A 19,860-nucleotide genomic window follows, 5' to 3' on the forward strand; every position below is an offset into this window, starting at 1 on the left:
ATGGAGAAATAATACAGGTTACTAAACAACTGTCACCTTTGATTTGCAAATCTAATTAAATGTGCATGTGTTTGTTTCTCTGAGATCATTAAGCAAATTAAAAGATAAAGGAAAGGAAAACACTACAAGTGAACTAGATCTGAATTTTTTCAGTTTGTGGAAACATTTGACCTGGGGGAGGGGGGGTTTTGGTGGGGTTTTTTTGGTTTGTTTTTTTGTAAATGCTTCTGTGGTGTTTACAGTTTGTCTATTGGGAAAATGTGTTATTTAAAATAAACCTGCACTGAGGCAATTCTAAATTGTCACTTGAGTTTCTAGGATTTCAATCAAACTAAAACTATCTTCACATAGTCTTGGATGAAGCAGGTCAACAGATATGTTGTTTCAGTGATTTTCTGGTTTTGCAGCACCATTATGCGTCTGATTTTTATTATTCTGTATCGTATTAAATGAGTAATGGCCAAATCCATCCACTTGACTGGGACTAATTTCCTAAGCCATGTGAACAGGATTTGTCTCTATTCAGGTCAATCCACTGTCCTTTTAGCAGGTCAGATTTATTTAAAAATAATATTGTACAGATTGTTTGTCTTTTAAATTGCTGGTCTCTGCGAACTAAATGAAGAATCTAAGGGCTTTTTTTTAATGTGGAGAGGTGACATTTTTTAATGGATTTTCCTTCCAAAAAGAGAGAAATTCCCCAGTGGGTTAAATCCGCCTCAATTTTCCATCTAAAATATGATCTTCTTTTGTACCCTATTTTTAAAAATTGAATTCTTTTGCTATTGCCAGAGCAGTGGGCCCAATTCTTGATTACACCCTGTACCTTCACTCAGGTAAGAAATGGCTTACTCTGCATTTCCTGGGTATACAGGGAACATTTTTCAGGATTAAAAAGAGTAATGAGCTGAATCATCCCCTGTTCTGTGCAAGCCTAGAGCAGTCAAACAGAGGCAGTGAAGTTCAGGGTTGGAGACGTTCCTGGGAAGGAAATCTCTACTAGGTTCCCCTGCAGCCTGATTGTTGCTTGGGGATTATGGGGTTTGCTCCAAGGCCATGGGACCTTCCCCCAAAGCCAACGGATCCCATGGATATGTGTGGGTCATAGGGGCTCAGCAGACGACCAGCGAGATTCTGTGCCTCTAACATATCTGGCCCCTGGTAATGCCACTCCCTGGAAGTTCAGTTTAATTGGAGTCATATTACCCTGCCCCTTAAAAAAGGAGATACCTGCACACAGAAGTGCAGAAAAGATACACTATATTGTCTGGGTAAACGATGCATATCTCCCTGACCCTAAACTATTTAGTACTTGCTTCCTTTTGTAGGGATGATCCCACTGTGCTGCTGCTCCAAACTCGATTCTTCCTGTGGCTTAACTGACATGAAGCTTGGGTTCCTTAGAAGGTTATAAATGTGCAAGGATTATGCAGTGCGCTTCAATGGGTTTCTATGCTCCGTTTACTGGCTCTGCCACTGATTTGATGAGAGACCTTAGTCAAGCCACACATCTCTCCAGACCTTAGATTCCTCATCTGTAAAACAGGGATAGAGATACTTGCCTACCTTTTGTAAAGCCCTTTGAACTCTTGGCACAAGTACTTCTACTGTTCAAGTTGTCCATGAATTTTAATTAAATGGTGTGGTATCTTAGTTAAGGTTTATCCCACAATAATTGAATTGTGGCTCTATAAATGGGCCACCCCTGCATAAAGCTAAAAGGCTCCACAAAACTTGCTTATTTTTCGGCCTGTTTTTAAATCCAACACTCTTTTTGTCTGTGTGTGTACAGTGCCCACCACAATGGGATCCAGGGTCATGACTAGGGCTCCTAGCAGATAATAATAATAATAATAATTAATTAACAACACATAAGTCTAGAATATTGATCCAGTGTACTTGTCACTACTGTCCTACTGTTCAAATCTTGTTTAGATATACACACACACACAAAACTCTGTTTAGTCCCTTGAAAGATTTCCAAATCAACAAAGGCTAGGTCAGTTCAGAGAAGTTTTCCTTGCTTATAAGCATTTTATTCAAGGAAAGTATTTATGAAACTTAAGTGATAGCTATCTGGGGTAGGTGTATCTTGAGCAGTAGTGGGCAACACGTGGGCCATGGTGGGCCGCCAGACAGTTTGTTTACATTTGCACGGCTGCCCGCAGCTCCCACTGGCCGTGGTTCACTGTTCCCAGCCAATGGGAGCTGTGGGAAGCAGCGTGGGCTGCAGGGACATGCTGGCCACCGCTTCCCACAGCTCCCATTGGCCGGGAATGGCGAACCGCGGCCATTAGGATCTGTGGGCGGCTGTGCAAATGTAAACAAACCGGCAGCCCGCCAGCAAATTACTCTGATGGGCCGCAGGTTGCCCACCACTGATCTTGAAACTAGTGCATTAACATGGATTTTACATAGCCATTTATTATTATTATATTCAATAAAAAACATATTTACTGAAGCAATTCCTTCACTATGTAGCATGTGGTTTAACCTCATTTTCTCAGAGCAATCCAGCCAGTGCCACTTGCTGTGAACCTTTGCATTTTTGCTGTGTTGAAAGGAGCACATGTCTGCAGGACAGATGGGATTTGTGACTTTCCTTACTAAGTTTTTTTTTTCCCTTCTCTCTCTCTCTCTTTTTGTTTTTAATTTTAACAAATTGTAGTTTTCTTTCTAAAGCAAAAAACAAACAAACCAAGGGAAGGCTGTACTCTGGAGTGCAGATGAGGAGCTTAGTGGTGACAGCTGGAGAACTGCACATGGCAGTTCTTTATTGTCAGTATTTTGTTGGGGCTATGGGAATTGAGACTACCATAAAATGGTTATTGACAATCATTAAATGCTCATGTATCCCATATTCTGTATACACACACACTCCTGCATACAAATAAAGTGTATTTACTGTAGCTCGTGATCAGAAATTACCCTCAATACACAACCAGAGAGAAACAGCGTGTGCTTCCTCTCTTCCCCTTACATTGGTGCAAAAAGGCCCAAATAGTAGCAAACTGGAGGCACTGAGGGTGTGGAAAGGAAGTCTATAAAAACTCCAAAAGCAACAAAACTGGGAGTAAGGGTAGGAGTGGACAGAAGAGGACTGCAGAGAAACTGTGCTCCCTAAGGGCAGCACGAAAAGAGAATGGGGTCACGGAAAACTGGCATTGCAAAAGGGGTCTGAAAATTATATGATCTCCTTACTTCAAAGGGAAGTTCCGTATAGGAGTTAATAGCAGGATATAGAACATTAGAATGTTTTGGAGATGGTGCAGGCACAAAATAAAGGAGAGAAGGGACCACATTTTCATAGTAAGTTGTTTGGCTGCACACTGATTTGATTGCATGGTTACCAGAAGTACAGAACAGGTAATGGTGCATGCAGATATACCCAATTAGCTGTTTCCATGTACAATTACCTGGTTTCCATTCACAATTACCTGGTTTCCATGCACAACTCTGACAGTTACATGCACAAAGTAGGTGTCCATGTACATATACATCTGGCATACTCAACTGCATTCACAACTTTGCTTGAAAGTCTGGCCTTGCATGTCCAATGTGTGAGTTGTGGCATCTCCCACTTTTGAACATATTACTTTGTTTCTCACACTTAATAAAACAGTCACATTTACTGTTAAGTCTCAATATTTGCCGGTGCTGTTATGTAAATGTACATACATAACACTGTTAAATGTTCCTATGTATTATCAATTTACCAGCTTTTCTAGGCTTCTGTGGTGCAGCTTCAAAGGGTTTAAATTTACCATACAGTATGAAAATGATATAATGCCTGTGACAAACTTTGCTGTGCTCCTCCTGCAGAAGAAGCAGGAAGTCTGAAGCAGGAAGCATTTTTTCACTCTCATGGCTTATAATGTCACTAGAAGCCCTTGATAAAGATATAGTTGCGTCTGTTAGTCAAGGACATTGTCAGCACTAAAGTCTGATGTTAGCAGAACGATGGGCCCGATCTGCTTTCCAATAATACCAATAGCTGTTGTGTTACACAATACTTTTTATTTTTTTCCCCCGTAAGTATGCATGCACAAGTACTTTCCAGGTATTATATATAATCCAACTTTGGTGCCTTTGAATTGGATATTTTTTATAAATGACTTGCCTTCCTAGAGACAGTCACAGTCACAAGAACTGTGTGAATATAATACTGACTGACTTTTACATTATAACTATTTCTGTCCTGAAAGTCAATGCAGTTTTCTCTCAGGACGCTCCACCGTTTATGTGATATTTTCAGTTAAGCAACTGCAAGAGAAGTGTAGAGAAAAACAAATGCCACTGTACATAGCCTTCTTCGATCTCACAAAGGCCTTCAATGTGGTCAACAGAGAGGGCCTTTTTATTGTTCTGAAGAAATGGGGTTGTCCTCCACAAACTGTTGAACATCATTTGTTCTTTACATCAAGGTATGAGGGCAACTGTAGTGTATGGAAATATAGAACCAAATGCCTTTGAGATTAACAATGGGGTGAAAAAGGGATGTGTCTTAGCTCCTGGGCTCTTTGACATCTACCTTTCATTCCTGCTTCTTCATGCATTTAAGGACAGCAGTGATGGCATTCATCTTCGAACCAGACTAGATGGAGGCTTGTTCAATATTGCAAGGTTTAGAGCAAAAACCAAGGGGAAAGAGCTGGTTATGAGAGATTTCCTGTTTGCGGATGACGTGGCCTTGATTGCCCACAGTGAATCTTCCCTGCAAAATCTCTTGGGTAGATTTTCTGCATCATGCAAAAGCTTCAGGTTAACAATTAGTTTCAAGAAGACTATGATCATGTACCAAGGAGTGGAAAAACCAGTGCCTGATGTCACTCTGGAAGATAAATCTCTTGCCATTGTTGACAGCTTTTGCTACTTGCTTTATATGATCAGAAGGAATCTAAGCTTCAGACTGAACTGACTAACAGAATCGGAAAAGCAGCTAAGAATTTCAGGCTATTACAGAACCGTGCATGGAGTAACAGCAAATTATAGACAAAGGTGAAGATGTGAATCTATGAGACGTGTGCAGTCATCCCTGCTTTATGGTTCAAAAACCATGACTACATATCATTGCCACATCAGCAAACTGAACAGCTTCTACATGAAATAGCTGTGTAAGATTCTGAAAATAAAGTGAGACGACAAAATACCAAACACAGAGTGCTGGAGCGCACAAGATTGACACACTTAGAAACCACTATCAAGAAGAGGAGGTTGCGATGGCTCGCTCATGTCAGGAGAATGGGAGGAGACTGTATCCCCAAGAATATTTTGTACAGTGAGATTCGGGATGGCTCTAGAAAGCGGGGTTGCCCTTTATGGCTGTACTACTACGTGTAAAAACGATATGAAGTCGTTCAACATCAATACAGAAAGCTGTGAGGAGCACACAGAATCCCATCCAATTTGGAGGGAATAGGTGGCACTGGGCGCAGCTCAACATGAAGTGGCTTTGTTCCAGAGGATGGAAGCAAAGTGAGAAAGAAGAAAGTAGTGTTCTGCAATCTTGATCTCTAACTCAGACAACACACGGAGCTGTGAAATTTGTAACATGCTGTGTCACTCCTGAATTGTCAACCTTGGGGGCGGAGGGATAGCTCACTGGTTTGAGCATAGGCCTGCTAAACCCAGGGTTGTGAGCTCAATCCTTGAGGAGTCCATTTAGGAAGCTGAAGCAAAAATTGGGGATTGGTCCTGCTTAGAGCAGGGGGTTGGACTAGATGACCTCCTGAGGTCCCTTCCAACCCTGATATTCTATGAAATAAGAAGGTTCATCAGACACCTGATTAGACCTCTTACGCATATTACCATGATCCAGTTTGGATTGACTGTGATATTGGAGGGATAAATATGATGTCAAAATCTCAAAGGAACACTTGTAGGCTAAAAAAAAACCATTTAGAAACATTTAAAATCCCTATGTAAGCTGTGACTAACAATATTTTCGATGAATAAACTGAAATAGGTTTGCATTTTAAATTTATTTTTCTCCATATATTCTGTATGCAGTGTTGTTCCTCGGATATTAAAGAGACAAGGTGGGTGAGGTCATATATTTTATTGTACCAATTTCTGTTGGTGAGAGAGACAAGCTTTCAAGCTTACACAGAGCTCTTCAGACAAGCTCTTCAGAAGTTGGTTCAATATAATATATTACTTCACTCACAGTACATCCTGTTTATTTATTTATTTTCATTTATCACCAGTTAGACAGGAAAATGTGTCACCTTCATCTTCGTATATAGTCAAAAATACATAATCCCTAGTATAAGTTTTAACTTTCTGGCTCTCACATATTAGTATAACACCTCAAGGTCTTCTCTGAAAAAATTTCTTCTTCCTGTTTTTTTTTTGTTGTTTTTTTTTAAATCATGGAAATATTTCTAATGTTGGGAAGTTTTGGAGAAAACCTATCTTAGGAAAAACCTGAATCTGAGATAATATTTGACATGGGTGTCCATTTAAAAATATGTTCATTTAACAGAAAAGGCTAAAAGAAGGCAAATCTGCCCATGGATTGTTCTGAATAACAGCCTAACGTGAGTAGGCTGAGGGCAGAATGTCGTCCTATTCAGTATACCTACCAGATTTGCAGAAAATCCCTAAGAGCCCAATCCTGAAGCATGGAGACCATCCTTGTTGAAACATGCTAAGCCTCAGTCCCGGAATAAACTCCCCCTTGCAGGATCTCTGCAGTTGGGCATAGCCCCACTGACTCCAGTAAGCCTCCATGCAATGGGATTCTGCCCAACATTGCAGGACTGGGGCTCTCAACAACAGACACAGGTTTATGTTCACAAGAAAAAAAAAAATCTCTCTAAGCATGCTAGAACCCGGAGTTAGATTCACAGCTGCTATAAATTAGTGTAGCTCCACGAAAGTCAATGGCACTGCGCTGATTTGCAACAGCTGAAAATCTGGTCCATGCATACGTCTAAACTGTTTCTTGCTGGCACCACTGCAACCACGTTTACGCTAACATTTCCCTTCCAATTTCCCAGCCTTGGTCTCATGCTGACGCCGCTGCTGATAGCAATAGTGGGAACAGATAAGTGTAGACAAGTTTCTGGTGGCGTCTAGAGTTTTAGAGCCAGCAGTCAATCTACGCTATTGTTCCTACTGTTGGTCTATACTAGCGCTCCTACTGTTGACACTACTGGTAGCCTTCTGCCAGTGGCAGTGTAACAGTGAGAAGTCTGAAGACAAATACTAGCGAAGACATAGCTATTGTGTAAAGAGGAACTAGTATTATGCTACACTTACTGTAATTTGGCAAGTTTTTCCTGTGCTATCTTTCTCTCATAAAGTATCTGCACGTGATCTGGGGTAATAGAAATCAGCTGGGACCATTAACAACATCTGTGCAGATTTTGCCTCAAATCTGTGCAATTGTGTGGGAGATTTGGGCCCATATCTGTGAGATTTTGTCAGGCATTATGGCTAAAATCTCCAATTTCGGCCAAGAAACTGCATGTAGAACCTAATCTTTCAAGTTGCCGAGAGCTTCCTGGAGCAGCTAAGTGTGTTCAGAGCCCAAATAAAGTAATTTGATCTAAATGGCATTGCCGATGCTCAGCACTACTCAGACTCTTTATTGGAGATCTCTAGCTGTACAGCATTGCACATGCATGCCAGAGCATTATTCCTGCAACTACAGGGAAGGGGAAAAAAATCAAATAAACACAACAAAAGTACAGGAAAAGGTTCAGGTCACTAGTCAATCACCAAAGAAAACAACCAGTAATGTTCAGAAGCAAAGGGATGTGTGCCTAAGGTATATGAACATATATACAATCTTTTCAAAATGTGACATACATCCAATGTCTATGTGAAGTATATTTGAAGCTACTATCTCTGACTCTGATCAAGGAATACTTGTTCTCATTAACGAGCATTAGAAGCCAGTGGGATCCAACAATATACCATGCCTTTGTCAACTGTCATGCTAATGCCCCATTTTAAACAGTCACTCATCTCTTTATATCCTTTCAAATGCACATTTTTATCATATCAACTGCAAGGCATTCAAAATGTTCAGAAGCACCAGGATTTTTGCTGCATTGGAGGTCTGAGACAGAAGTGCTGATGAAGGGACAGCAGCGGCTGTAAGAAGAAAAATAATAATAATAATAAAAGATAGAGCTCAGGGAATTCTTTCTGCTATGAGACTATGGGGAGAAAGAATGTTGAAGACCTATGAGAATTATCATGCCTCTTCAGGACTGATCAATACCATCTTACATTTATATAGTATCTTTCATTCTGTAGGATCTCAGTGCAGTTTACAAATTAACACACGATAGGTACTTCTAGTTTATGAAAGACAAATGATTAATTTTTCTATATTGTGAAAGTTATTATTTTGGGTTTTTTTTTTGTAAAAGTGCCTCTTGCATCCCATCCTCTTTGACCTAGAATCCTATCAATAAATACTGCAGTGGCACTTCAATTGAGCAAGAGGGCAGCTTCTAAGGTAAATATTTTTCTAGAGTAAGACTAAAAACCTCACCACATTGTGCCTAACTCTAAGGATTGCATCTCATATAGCCTTGTGTAATCTGACACCTAAAGAACCTTTACAAAATGAATACTTTCTTAACTCTAAATTAATATGCACACATAATCTTAAAAACAAAAGGAGGACCTGTGGCACCTTAGAGACTAACAAATTTATTTGAGCATAAGCTTTCGTAAGCTACAGCTCACTTCATCGGATGCGCTATTTTAAAGTAGATATATATTTGTTGCTTGTTTGAATTGGTGTCCTTGGTCCAGTTCCTAAAGATCTCACCCATATCACAAAAATACAATCACAATTAGCAGTAATTGTTGCTTTTCTTTTCTTTTTTTTTTTCTTGGGCAGTTTCAGCCTTTGAATGTAGAGTGAATGTACCATGAAATATAACTACAGCACCTTTTCATTTTCAGAGGTGGTTCCCCCAGAACTGGGGAGTTTTGTGAAATTTTGTGTGAATATTTCCATCATTTCTTCTTTTATGTTGTACATATTCTTGTAGATGTCGATAAAATTTTGACCAAAAAAAAAATCTCTTTTTAACATCAAAGCAGGCAAACAAAGCAAATTTTCACTTTTGCAGTGTAAGCCGTCGGTGCCCCAAAGGGAATACAGTTTAAAAAAAGTTTAACTCAACAGGTTTTTTGGTGGAAACAAATCCATTTTCCAGTACATAATAAGAGAGGAAAAAAAGAACTGATTTTAAGTAGTTTTATATTTCACTTAGAGAATGATATGAGCGGCAAAATTCAGATGTGGATCCAGATGCAAACTTCCCCATTATTCAGGGTTGTTCAGATCTGGAATTTTGGTATGGACTTCTTCACTACTACTCTTGTTATGAATATTACACATATATTGGTGGGATGTCATGAAGAACTCTGCACTGTGCTGTCTCTGTTCTGCAGACAAATAAAGAACTTCAGTGTACAGGCCCCTGAAACCAGTAACGTGTTAGGCCCTGATCCCATAACTACTTACACATGTGCTTACCTTTACGCATGTGAGTAGTCCCATAGTGACGCATGTGTTTTCAGGAATCGGGCCTTAATATTAAAAGAAAGAATTTTTAAAAGAAATGGACATATGTAATCAGAAACATGTTTATGTTCTTGCTTTTCTATAGAGAAAAGAAAGGATTTTATAAACTAACAGGAAGAGTATTGTAAACCCCAAACTAATCAGACAAAAAGGAAGAGCCGGGATTAATAGTCTGTTCCCAGATCTGACTCTTGATATCCAGAGTAAAGGCCATGTGATACTAGGAAAGAAAAGTCGGAACCTGACCAATAACAAAAGTTATCAGTGTCTCAGGTACTGATAGCTGAATGCATTCTGGGAAATAGCTGTGGTTTTATAATCTCCATTTAGCATATTTCCTCAGGCAGACTTTTTTGCATAATTTACATTTTACCAATTTATTTGTATTAATTGCACAGGTACTCTGTGGTGAATAAATAACAGACTCCTGACCCCAGATATCTTACAGTTTAAAAACACAACTCAGCAGAAAACAGAACATATGCAGACACAGTGGAGTGCTGCCATCACAGAAAGAAAGCTTTGGGGGATAGGTGGGTGGTCAAAAGCTTGAGTTTGCAAGAATAGCAAATATTTTAAGAAGAATGATATCTTGTAAATGTCTCAAAGTAAACATGTTTATCAAAGCTCTGCTTGCATTTGCTATATCATACGTCATGTACATTGTGATAAGTAAACAAGGAAGTTAGAGGACACTTAATATTTCAATCAGAAAAAAAAAATCAAAGACAAATGTAAAGCTTCAGATATACAGTAAAGGTATTATAAACATACCTGCCTATACTTGAAATTATGCATTTTCATTCACAGCGTGTGTATATCACTGAAAGAAACACTACCGTTTATTTTGCATGATAAAAATAAGATGATTCATGTTAAATTCACTACACAATGTAATTGAACCTACACATTCTGGACAAGTATTAAAATACCTACAAAGTGCATTTTTAAAGACTGCAGTCCTTTTAGTCTACTAGAATGCCAAAAAAAAAAAAGCTGCTCCTGATTATAGAGGGAGACTGGTAACTGAATATGTGTTGAAGAGATAGTTACTAATGCAGCAGGGAGGCACATTCTTGGTGGGGGAGGGGACGTGTAACCTCATGCATGGTTACCGATCAGTAAAGAGGTACAGCATAAAATCGCTTCTTGGATTAATTGATGTTGCAAAAGCCTGATTGCTTGCAAGTCTCTCATCACTGTGTCATCTGGGTCTTCACTTAGTAAACCTAATCATGTAAGCATGTTAGTCAAATCTGACACCACCTCTCTGTACAAAACTGTCTCTGTAGCAGGCATTTCCTGTAAACATAGTACTGTGTGAGGCAAAAACATAGAAGTCAGCTGACACATGATTGGCTTTTCTTTTACTCCTTGCTGAAATAAAAAAGCAATTTGTATAAGAGAGAGGTCAAAAGACAAGTACACAAAACATTGCAAAAGCCTTCATCACAAGAGTCTATGTATTTATACGGTCCCAATCATTATAGTATCTATCTGAGCACCTCACAAACTTAAGTGAATTTTAACACTTCTGGGAAGTAGGGAAGTATTATTATCCAATTTTACAAATGGGAAACTGGTGCACAGAGAGGAAGAGCTGTCTTGCCAACCCCAAATGATCAAAAACATGAAGCAGGCCCCCAAAATCATGATGTTTTTAAAAAATACATGTCTTATTTTTTATTTGCCTTCTGATGTTTGAGCCTTTAAATTACATGAGTCACATCTTCAAGCTTTTCTCCACAACCATGAGAGCTAGAAACAATACACTTTTAAAAAAAATGAAAGCTGAGATTCTCATCACTTGCCTCCAAGAGCAGGGGCTTTAGGAAAACCACCAAATTGTGCGAGACTCACAATAACGTTGTAAGAATTGGCAACACTAACAACAGATGTCTAATGTCATACAGGAAGTCTGTGGCAGAGTTGGGACTAAGCTCAAGTCTCCTAAATCAGTGTTTATCAAACTTTTGTACTGGTGACCCCTTTCAAATAGCAAGCCTCTGAGTGTGACCCCTCTTATAAATTAAAAATACTTTTTTATATATTTAACACCATTATATATGCTGGAGACAAAGCAGGGTTTGGGGTAGAGGCTGACAGTTTGCGATCCCCACGTAATAACTTCACGACCCCCTGAGGGGTCCCAACCCCCAGTTTGAGAACCCCTGTCCTAAATCCATTCCACTTTATCAGCCACAAGATGGTACAGCTGCCTACATATGAATCTAAAGTAAGGGAGTTCCCATCCAAAAGAGTGATCAGGCAGGTTTCCTACTCTGAGGTACAGAGTGGATAATTTAATTAACCTATGACAGACTTAAGTTTGGTTAAAGGCTTCCTGTTGCTCAAGCAGCTCTGATGTCAAGTGTCTCTCGGACAGTGTTTTCCCTTTGATGCACACACCCAGATCTTTACCAAAAGCTTTAAAAAGTGTTGCAATGCATTTTTTAAAATAAATTTAAAAATGATTTGTATGGGGTGGGAAGTGGAAGGTTGAGGGAGGGAAAACAACTTTATTTTATTTCTCTGTTCTCTTCTGGGTTTGCTGCAGTTATTCTAGTTTGTGACTAAACTGAATTTTGTGAGCCTATATATCAACAAATAGCATGACACTACAAAGATTGTCCTATCAGTCCTCCCTGTGCATTAGACTAGAAGTTTTCACTTCACACATAACACATAAATGAAATGGTTGCAGTGATTGCAGAAAGACAGCAAATATCGTCAACATAAGACAAAAGGAAGGGAAGAAAATATGATTTTTACAAGTTGCCCCTTGCCTGATATCAAACATTTCCAGACCCACAAGTAAAAATCATAGAGGCCATAGTGGCTAATCTGTAAAAATAAATAATATTTTCATTTCAGATTTCTAATGTAATATTATATGTTGCATTTAACAAAAGTGTTAACTTGTTCTGAACTTCTTGATTTTCCTGAAACAATCTTTCTGTTTTCTTACTCATCACTATCTGCTGATGACCTGATCTCTCTGACCTGCATTTATTTCTATTTGTAATATTGATTAGCATGCTACAGTTTAGCCAGTCTCAAAAAAACCCAAACCAAAACAAACAAAAAACAGGCCAAGTTGTGCCAGAAGATACATGGACCCAAATCCACTGATTTGGCACTTATTTGTATTTACATTGACTTCAAATGCTCACATATCTCAAGGGCAGAAGTTGACCATACATTTTCATTCTGTGGTGCTCTTACACACATGTAGCAAAATTTGTTTCTTCAGCCTCGGGTTCTGTTCACATCAGCAGGAAGTGCATCTGCTTTATTGGACAGCGGAATGTGGTCCATAGTGGTATTCAAAATGTTAGGCCCCAATTCTGCAAACACATATATACAACTGCACAACTCATGTGAGTAGTGGCATTCATTTACAGAGGACTACTCATACCAACAAGTTATGCATGTGGTTGTAGGATCAGAGCCCAGGTCTGAAATTTATATAGAAACAAATATTGCACTGCAACAACACAACCTTTTCCCCAATTATCACATATCATAATGGACACAAATACATGCAGCTTCTGCATTTCCTCTTAAGTCATATTTACAGTCACTATAGGTGAAATCCTGATCCCAGTGAAGTCAATTGCAACATCCCCCTTCACGTCAATAAGGCAAGATTTCATCCCAAAAGAGTTAAAGCTTAAAAAAAAAAGAAAAGAAAAAAGAAAGAAATAAAAAACCCAACACGTGTTCATATGTCTCTACTGCAAGCAATGTTGCCAACTTTCGCAATTTTATTGTGTCTTATGACATATGGTATTTTTCTGAAACTTGCAAATATGAATGCTAAAAGCTTTAAAACATTTGGAGTTGGCACCACTGACATGTCACACACACAGCTTAAGGCTATAGTATGCTACTTAATGCTTTGCCATGCTTCTGCCATTTTGAAGTGCAAGCAACATGCTACAAAATTCTACAAAGATGCACAAACACCTACCTCAGGCACATCACAAAATAAAATAAAGTTAAAAAAAACCCTAACATGCTGATCCAGCAATTAAGTCTGTATGGGTCAACCACTGCACCCACACAGAACTTCCAGTGAGACTCCTCACAAAGTCAATAGCAAGACTGAAGCTTGAAGTTGCAAAAAACACATAAACAAAACCCTGAATTAACAACCCAAAGGGCCTAAATCCTGTAAACTGATACACATGGGGAGATTTTGACTTCAAGGGGCTCCATGTGGGCACGTGGGGTCCACCTATCTGGCCACTTTACAGGGCCAGGCTATAGGAATATAAATAAACTTTAAAGTTAGCCCTTGTTATCAAGTTATTGCCTTGGTTACACTAGAGATCCCTCCCAGCTAGTGGCTAATGGAATATAGAACACAAGTAAGGAAAGTATGGTTCTTTAAGGATCATCCAGTAGTATAGCTCTCTGTTTGCCAGTGACCATCATTGCCTTTGCTCAGAGACACCTATTAGGTAAAAATCCAGGGAGGTGAGACAGCATATAAAACTTTGAAAAAGGTTTTTGCTTGATCCCATGTTTGTTTAATTTGCACAATTGTCAGCTTTCACTTCCAGTTGAATATTGGGGCCCAGTTTAGACTAGGAAAACAAATTGTGGTTTAAAAACTGTTAGCTAACACACCAGTTTAAGTGCCTCCACATTAGGGATTTCCTCTGTTTAAACCAGAATAATTTTAAAATTGATTTAATTTAAAATGATGCAGACAGGGCCTAATAGTATCATGGGTCTGATCCAAAGCCCACTGAAGTGTGGGACTGATTTCAATGAGCTGCAGCTCAAGTCTCTTAAACTGTCTCGAGGAAAACAAGAGAAGCAACATAACTGGGAACTCACCCCTCCCTTACACCATTCACTTCAATAAGGTGCTAACTTCAGAGTCTAACTGACACTGCTAACTGCTTTGCTAACAGTATTATGCATTCTATTTAATTATAGCATCTAAACCACTCAGTTGGAGCTGAGACACTTAAAAATATTATTTTAAACTCCCCATTACTTGCTACTTTGCTGAGTTCATTCCGTTTTGGCATACATGCTAATATCTTTTTAAAGAAATGTAACAACCCACCAACTTCAGCAACTGAGCAAATATGTGAGCAACCATCACAACATGTTGCAAGAGTATGGAATAAGCTCATGTTCTCCCTCTCTCTTTTTTTAAGTGTTACCATTTCTTTCCACTAGGTATGTTCCAAAATCTTTCATTAATTTTTCATTAATTTTCCTAAGTAAGGCTATGACTGGCAACACATTGTCTATCTGCTGCCTTTTTTATGTATGTGTGTTTCTCTATTGTGGAAAATGTGAATTTGTTCTAAACTTTTATTTATGTAAACTATTCTGCAGTAGCTAGTGGTCAACTGGAGCGTACTAGCAAGACAGAAAAAATATCTCTAGCTGTTTTCCCAGAATGATCACAACAGGAAACTAATGAAAAATACTCATATGTATGTTATTTACATTTGCTAACTTCCATTAAAATATACCATAGTAATAGTCCAAAACAATGTGCCTTATAATACTGTTATTGTGGACTATTAGTCTAGAATATTGTGAGTGCATATTATATATAAAGCCTTACAGTATTCTAGAATAATAGTTCCTTTATATGTTTTGTAATTCAGGAAGTTAGCTATCTATCTTCCTGAATTACAAAACACATAAAAGAATGAAAACTAATTTGCCCTTGATTTCTTAGCTGTTTAAGAGAAATATAAAAGCAAGTAATCCCATTCTTACACAGCTCCTTCAAAATGGAGTTACTTGGTAGCACAAAGGAAACAACTCAAATGGTGTTAATGGTCCCCATTCATAGCAACGTTAAAGACAATTGGTTTGATTTTTCAGAGGAGCTGAGCAGCACCCGTTGAAGTCAACAAGACTTGTAGCGGCTCAGCATCTCTGGGAATCAGGCCAAAAAGGAGCAATTAGATATTCCTTAGCACTTTAATGGTCTCAGGTCTGTTTCCATTGCCTCCTATTATTCAGTATATTTACAATTTAAAAAACATTCCACTCTGCATCTGCTCTCGCCTGCTCTCCCCCTTATATTTCCTCCCTTTTCTGTGCCCCTGCATCCCTACTGTTCCCCATTTTACCCCCTCCACCTCCCCTGCTCCCCCCCAATCTACCCCCGCACCCCCTTCATCTCCCCTGCTCCATCTGTTCTGCCCCCTCCAGCTCACTCCTTGTTCTCCCCCCTACTCCAACACTTAGTGCCTTGGTTTTGACACCTCCCACTTGTCCAGCACGTTTCCCTAGCTCCGCCCCTGTTCGAGCGCTGCAAGGGGGCGGGTTCGGGGCCCCTGAGTGGGCGGGGCAATCGGGAGGGGGCGTGGCTCTAGGGGCGGGGGGAGCACGGCACAACAGCTGCGGACGGAGGGGAGTAATTTATTACAAACAGTGGCCCGAGCGCGCTGGCGCAGCGGAGTCCGGGCTCCTTTCAGCAGCACCACAGCGGGGCGGCTAGACCCCCCCTCCCCCTCAGGATGCCGGCTCGCTCCCAGGTGAGGGCGGGAGTTCAGCTGAGGGCACCCCCAGAGGGGTCAGAGCTGCTCGGTTGCCTTGAGGAGACACATCCCTAACCCCCCGCCCCCATGAGGAGAAAGGGGGGGGAGGGGCTCAGCCCATCTTGAGAGGGGGGCGAGCGTTATGGAGGGGGACTAACCGCCCCTTGAGACGGGGACAGAGCCCCCACCGTGAGAAGAGGCAGGTGGGGAGGGGGGTGTTTTGCATCTTAAATCAGCAAGGTGGCCCATCACCGTAGTATCTTGGCACCTTCTTTCCCATGGAGGTGGGGTAGGGGTATTGGTCCCTCCCCAGGTGGGGGGGGGGCAGATATGTCTGTGGGGGGACATAACCCTCCCCTCCACCCCACAGATATGACGCCTGAGCAGAGGCGTAAAGAGGGTCAGGTGTGTGGAAGTAAAGCACAGCAGCCCCCAATCCTCCCTGCCTGCCTCCCTCTCCTTCTTTCTTTCTCATTCAAGCCCCAACTCGTGTGTGTGTGTGTGTGTGAGAGAGAGAGAGTTTCATCCTCCACCAGGCAATGGAAGAGAAGGAGCAGCAGCAGGTAAAGAAACCGCTTCTCCCCCCCCCCCCCCCCCCCTCAATACACTCTCCAGGGTCTGATCTTCATCCCAGAACCCCCTGGGAGGGAGGAAGAGGAGAAAAAAGAAAAGGCAGATGAAGAATGAGCATATCTTCTTTCGTCTCTTCCCTCCCACCTATAAAGTTGTCGCTCTCTCTGATTTCCCTCTTTGCTGCCTGGGATCACCTCTTCCCCGCCCCCCATTCTCTCTCTCCCTCTGTGTAAGTAGGTGCTTCAAACTTCCATTGTATACCTAGGTATTTGTTTTAAATATTCAAAATGTCGACCTTTTTAATCGGGGCGGGGGGAGAGAACATTTCTTTGTGAGTCAGGGATGTTCCTGGAAGAAGGGTTTGGTTTGTAGTGAGTGTGGCTTATCGGGGGGCGGAGGAGAAGAGATTTGGTAATGAAAAGTTTATTGATCAGTCTTGTCAGTTTCCTTTTGTTTCATCTTACTGCCTGATATGTGAAGTCTAAGAGCCTCCAGATCATTTATTTGGTATTTTTTCTCTTTCTTTAAACTAGGGGAAATAGGAAGTTTTAAAAATAAATAAATAAACCCCATCTGGTTTCTACAACAACAAAAGACGTTTCCAAACGAGGACAATACAATTCTTTAAGTGTTTGGAGATTTGATTTCACTCCCGATTCTTAATATTTGTTGGGAGGTATTGGATTTTTTTTAAAAAAAGTTATATACCGTTCTATTCCTGGGCATGTGTGATGTTTGTTTGTTTGTTTTGACATATAGAAATTCTAAAGTCAAAGCAAGCTCTTCTGTGTGCGCTCTGGTGAGCCATCCCATAAAATATGGTGTGTGACTTCTTGTAAGTGTTTGAACTGAAGTGTAATAGTTTTGAAGTGGTGGCCAACAAAATCTCTGTTGGGTTATTGATCTACTGATGAAAGGCGTTTGAATTTGAAAAGGGTTTAGTTTAGGGTTTAGTGTGTGTGAAGTTTTTTATTATTATTTTTAATGTATCGGTAGTTTTTTATTTCTAAAATGACCTTGAGGGTTTAAAAGCTACATCAGTTTCTACTCGGTGGGTTTGAGGGGAGGCAGCACTAGAAGGATCTATTGCAAAGCGAAAATAGAAATAGGAACTAAAGTAGATGCAGTGAAATGTTTTCTCATAGAAGTATGTGAAAAGGGAAGTTTCTGTAAGTCTGTATGAGAAAGAACGGGGAAATAACGCAGTTTCAAATGCAATGAGAGGATATCATTCTTCACGTTTTATTAGGCCTTTAATGCAGGACTGATATGATCTAGGAGACACAGAAATTAAAACGCCTAACTACAAGTTGAATAGCAAGCATTGACTTGCTGACCAATGCTTACATTGTTGGGGGCTGGTTTTGTGTCTGCAAAGGTAGCAGAGCACAGGGCTATGACAATAGCTTGCAAATGCTTTCACGCCATGTTTTATTACTCTTATGAGCTCTTTTATTAACTGTACTTTGATTCCCAAACCTAATACTCTAATTTGTGATCTATTTAAGCATTTTCTCTGATAATGTGAAGGGGCAGTTCCAAATAAGTAAGATAAACTGCATTCTTCAGCAAAGGGGGAAGGGTGAATTCCCCCCCCCCCCCACTAGTTTTGTGAACTGATGAGTCAATATTTAATATCTGCGGTAGCAATGCTAGTGCGTGATGGATCATTAATGACTTAGTTAATCTAATATTAACGGTTCTTCTAAATTATAGAGAATACTAAATCTCTGATTTAATGCTTGAAATTCATTAAATCTTTTGGCCTTTTCTTTAAATCACTGAAATTTCAGGTTGTGTTGTAAGTTTTAATACTTATAAGGAGGAATAGCAAATAACTTCAGAAACGTGGTTATTACAGTAATTGATTGATTTGACTTACAGCCAGGAAACTTCTGCACATGCTGGAGTTGCTGATTTTTTTAAAATATATATTTATAATTTTTTGGGGGTAGGGAAGTTGGGTTTTTTTTTTTTGGAATCATTAAAGTGTACATAACCATTTTAAAAACAGTAGATCTGATTTTAGTTAAGGTTGATTCAGTTATGTCTTCATCACTTTGGAGTTGGTTGAATGACTTGACGTGAGATTAAGCACAACAAAAGAAAAGGCAGGGGAACAACAGCTGCCTTCTAGTACTGGAGCACTAGTGCTCTTAGCAGGAAGGCATTTTACCTTTTAGTATTGTGTGGTGTCAAGTAAGTTTAAATGTTAATGTTTATATTCATGATATATCATATGAACATCTTAACAATACATTTCATACTTAAGTTCTGTATGTTCATGTTGATTTTTGTCTCTTTAAAAACAAAATCTTTTAAAATCTGATATTAACTACTGGATCTATCTCATTAACTTTTCAGACAAAAAGTAACAAATGTTCACCACTAGTTTGTACTTGCTTAGTTATTGTGTGGTAAGAACTTTAAGGTGTGTCATTAATGGCAGCTGACGATTCTTGCAGAGAAGTCTTGTTTGTTTTAGGTAGGTGTTTTATACAGAATTTCCAGTGAGACAAATATTACTACATTGACTGGACTCATTCTTTCTGAAAACTTACTGTAAGGCCTAGAAGAATAATTTTACCATGCTGTAATCAGAGTTTATTTTTAAATAAGTCATTAAGGATCACTGCACATTTTGAGGGCTTTTTCACTTCCTTCATTAAACATATTCTCAGGTAGTACGTATCATATTTGCTTTTTTTTAAAAAAAAGATTATATTCTTGACCTACATTCTTATTTGTCAAAATGAAAACACACTTTTGTTGTAAATAAGTGGGTGTGAAATTGTTTTCTGGGTTTGTTTACATTAAGTGGCCTATATTTGTTTCTTGAAAACAAGGCTACTATAACAGGCTTTATAGAATAGCTTCTAGGTTTTAGAAGTTTGGGTCAGGAATACTTGTTTTAGATTCTAAATGGATAGCTCTGGGGTTTTTGCTTTGTTTTGGTAAGGAAGAAGGGGGGTGGGGGGGGGTGAGGGCGGGTAGAAAGAGGAAGCTAATAAACTTCAGCACCTTTATCAGACCATCTGACAAAAGGTTACTTCATTTTGGCTTCTAGATTCCTTTAAACCCCATAATTACCTTCTGAACACTTCTTACTAATCTTCAAGATATTTGACTAGAGTATCTCCTTATTCATAATCTTGTGAATTTAGAGTTGAATTGATAGACGATTAATTGCTTGGTTTTTACATAAAC

The 19,860-nt window shown here is 39.5% G+C and overlaps 1 protein-coding gene and 1 long non-coding RNA gene across 11 annotated transcripts in view; one reads left to right on the forward strand and one right to left on the reverse strand.

Annotated features, from left to right (window-relative positions):
• Nucleotides 1-6,139: 6,139 nt before the first annotated feature.
• Nucleotides 6,140-11,352, reverse strand: LOC122462801. Its single transcript, XR_006285604.1, has 3 exons — nt 10,331-11,352; nt 9,509-9,561; nt 6,140-8,103 (listed from the first exon to the last, which is right to left on the reverse strand). It is a non-coding gene; the product is annotated as an uncharacterized LOC122462801 (long non-coding RNA).
• Nucleotides 11,353-15,891: 4,539 nt separating this feature from the next.
• Nucleotides 15,892-19,860, forward strand: part of ZNF217 (zinc finger protein 217) — a 36,740-nt gene continuing 32,771 nt past the window's right edge. The window contains exons 1-2 of one of the 10 annotated variants that reach the window (XM_043527514.1): nt 15,947-16,077; nt 16,561-16,643. The gene's annotated coding sequence lies outside the window, so the exon portion shown is untranslated. Of the gene's footprint in view, nt 16,078-16,560; nt 16,883-16,989; nt 17,161-19,860 lie in introns of those variants that run through there. The other 9 variants (XM_043527517.1, XM_027822208.3, XM_027822209.3 and 6 more) reach the window with 9 other exon arrangements.

This window comes from Chelonia mydas, chromosome 13, assembly GCF_015237465.2.
Source record: "Chelonia mydas isolate rCheMyd1 chromosome 13, rCheMyd1.pri.v2, whole genome shotgun sequence".
Classification (NCBI taxonomy): Eukaryota; Metazoa; Chordata; order Testudines; family Cheloniidae; genus Chelonia; species Chelonia mydas.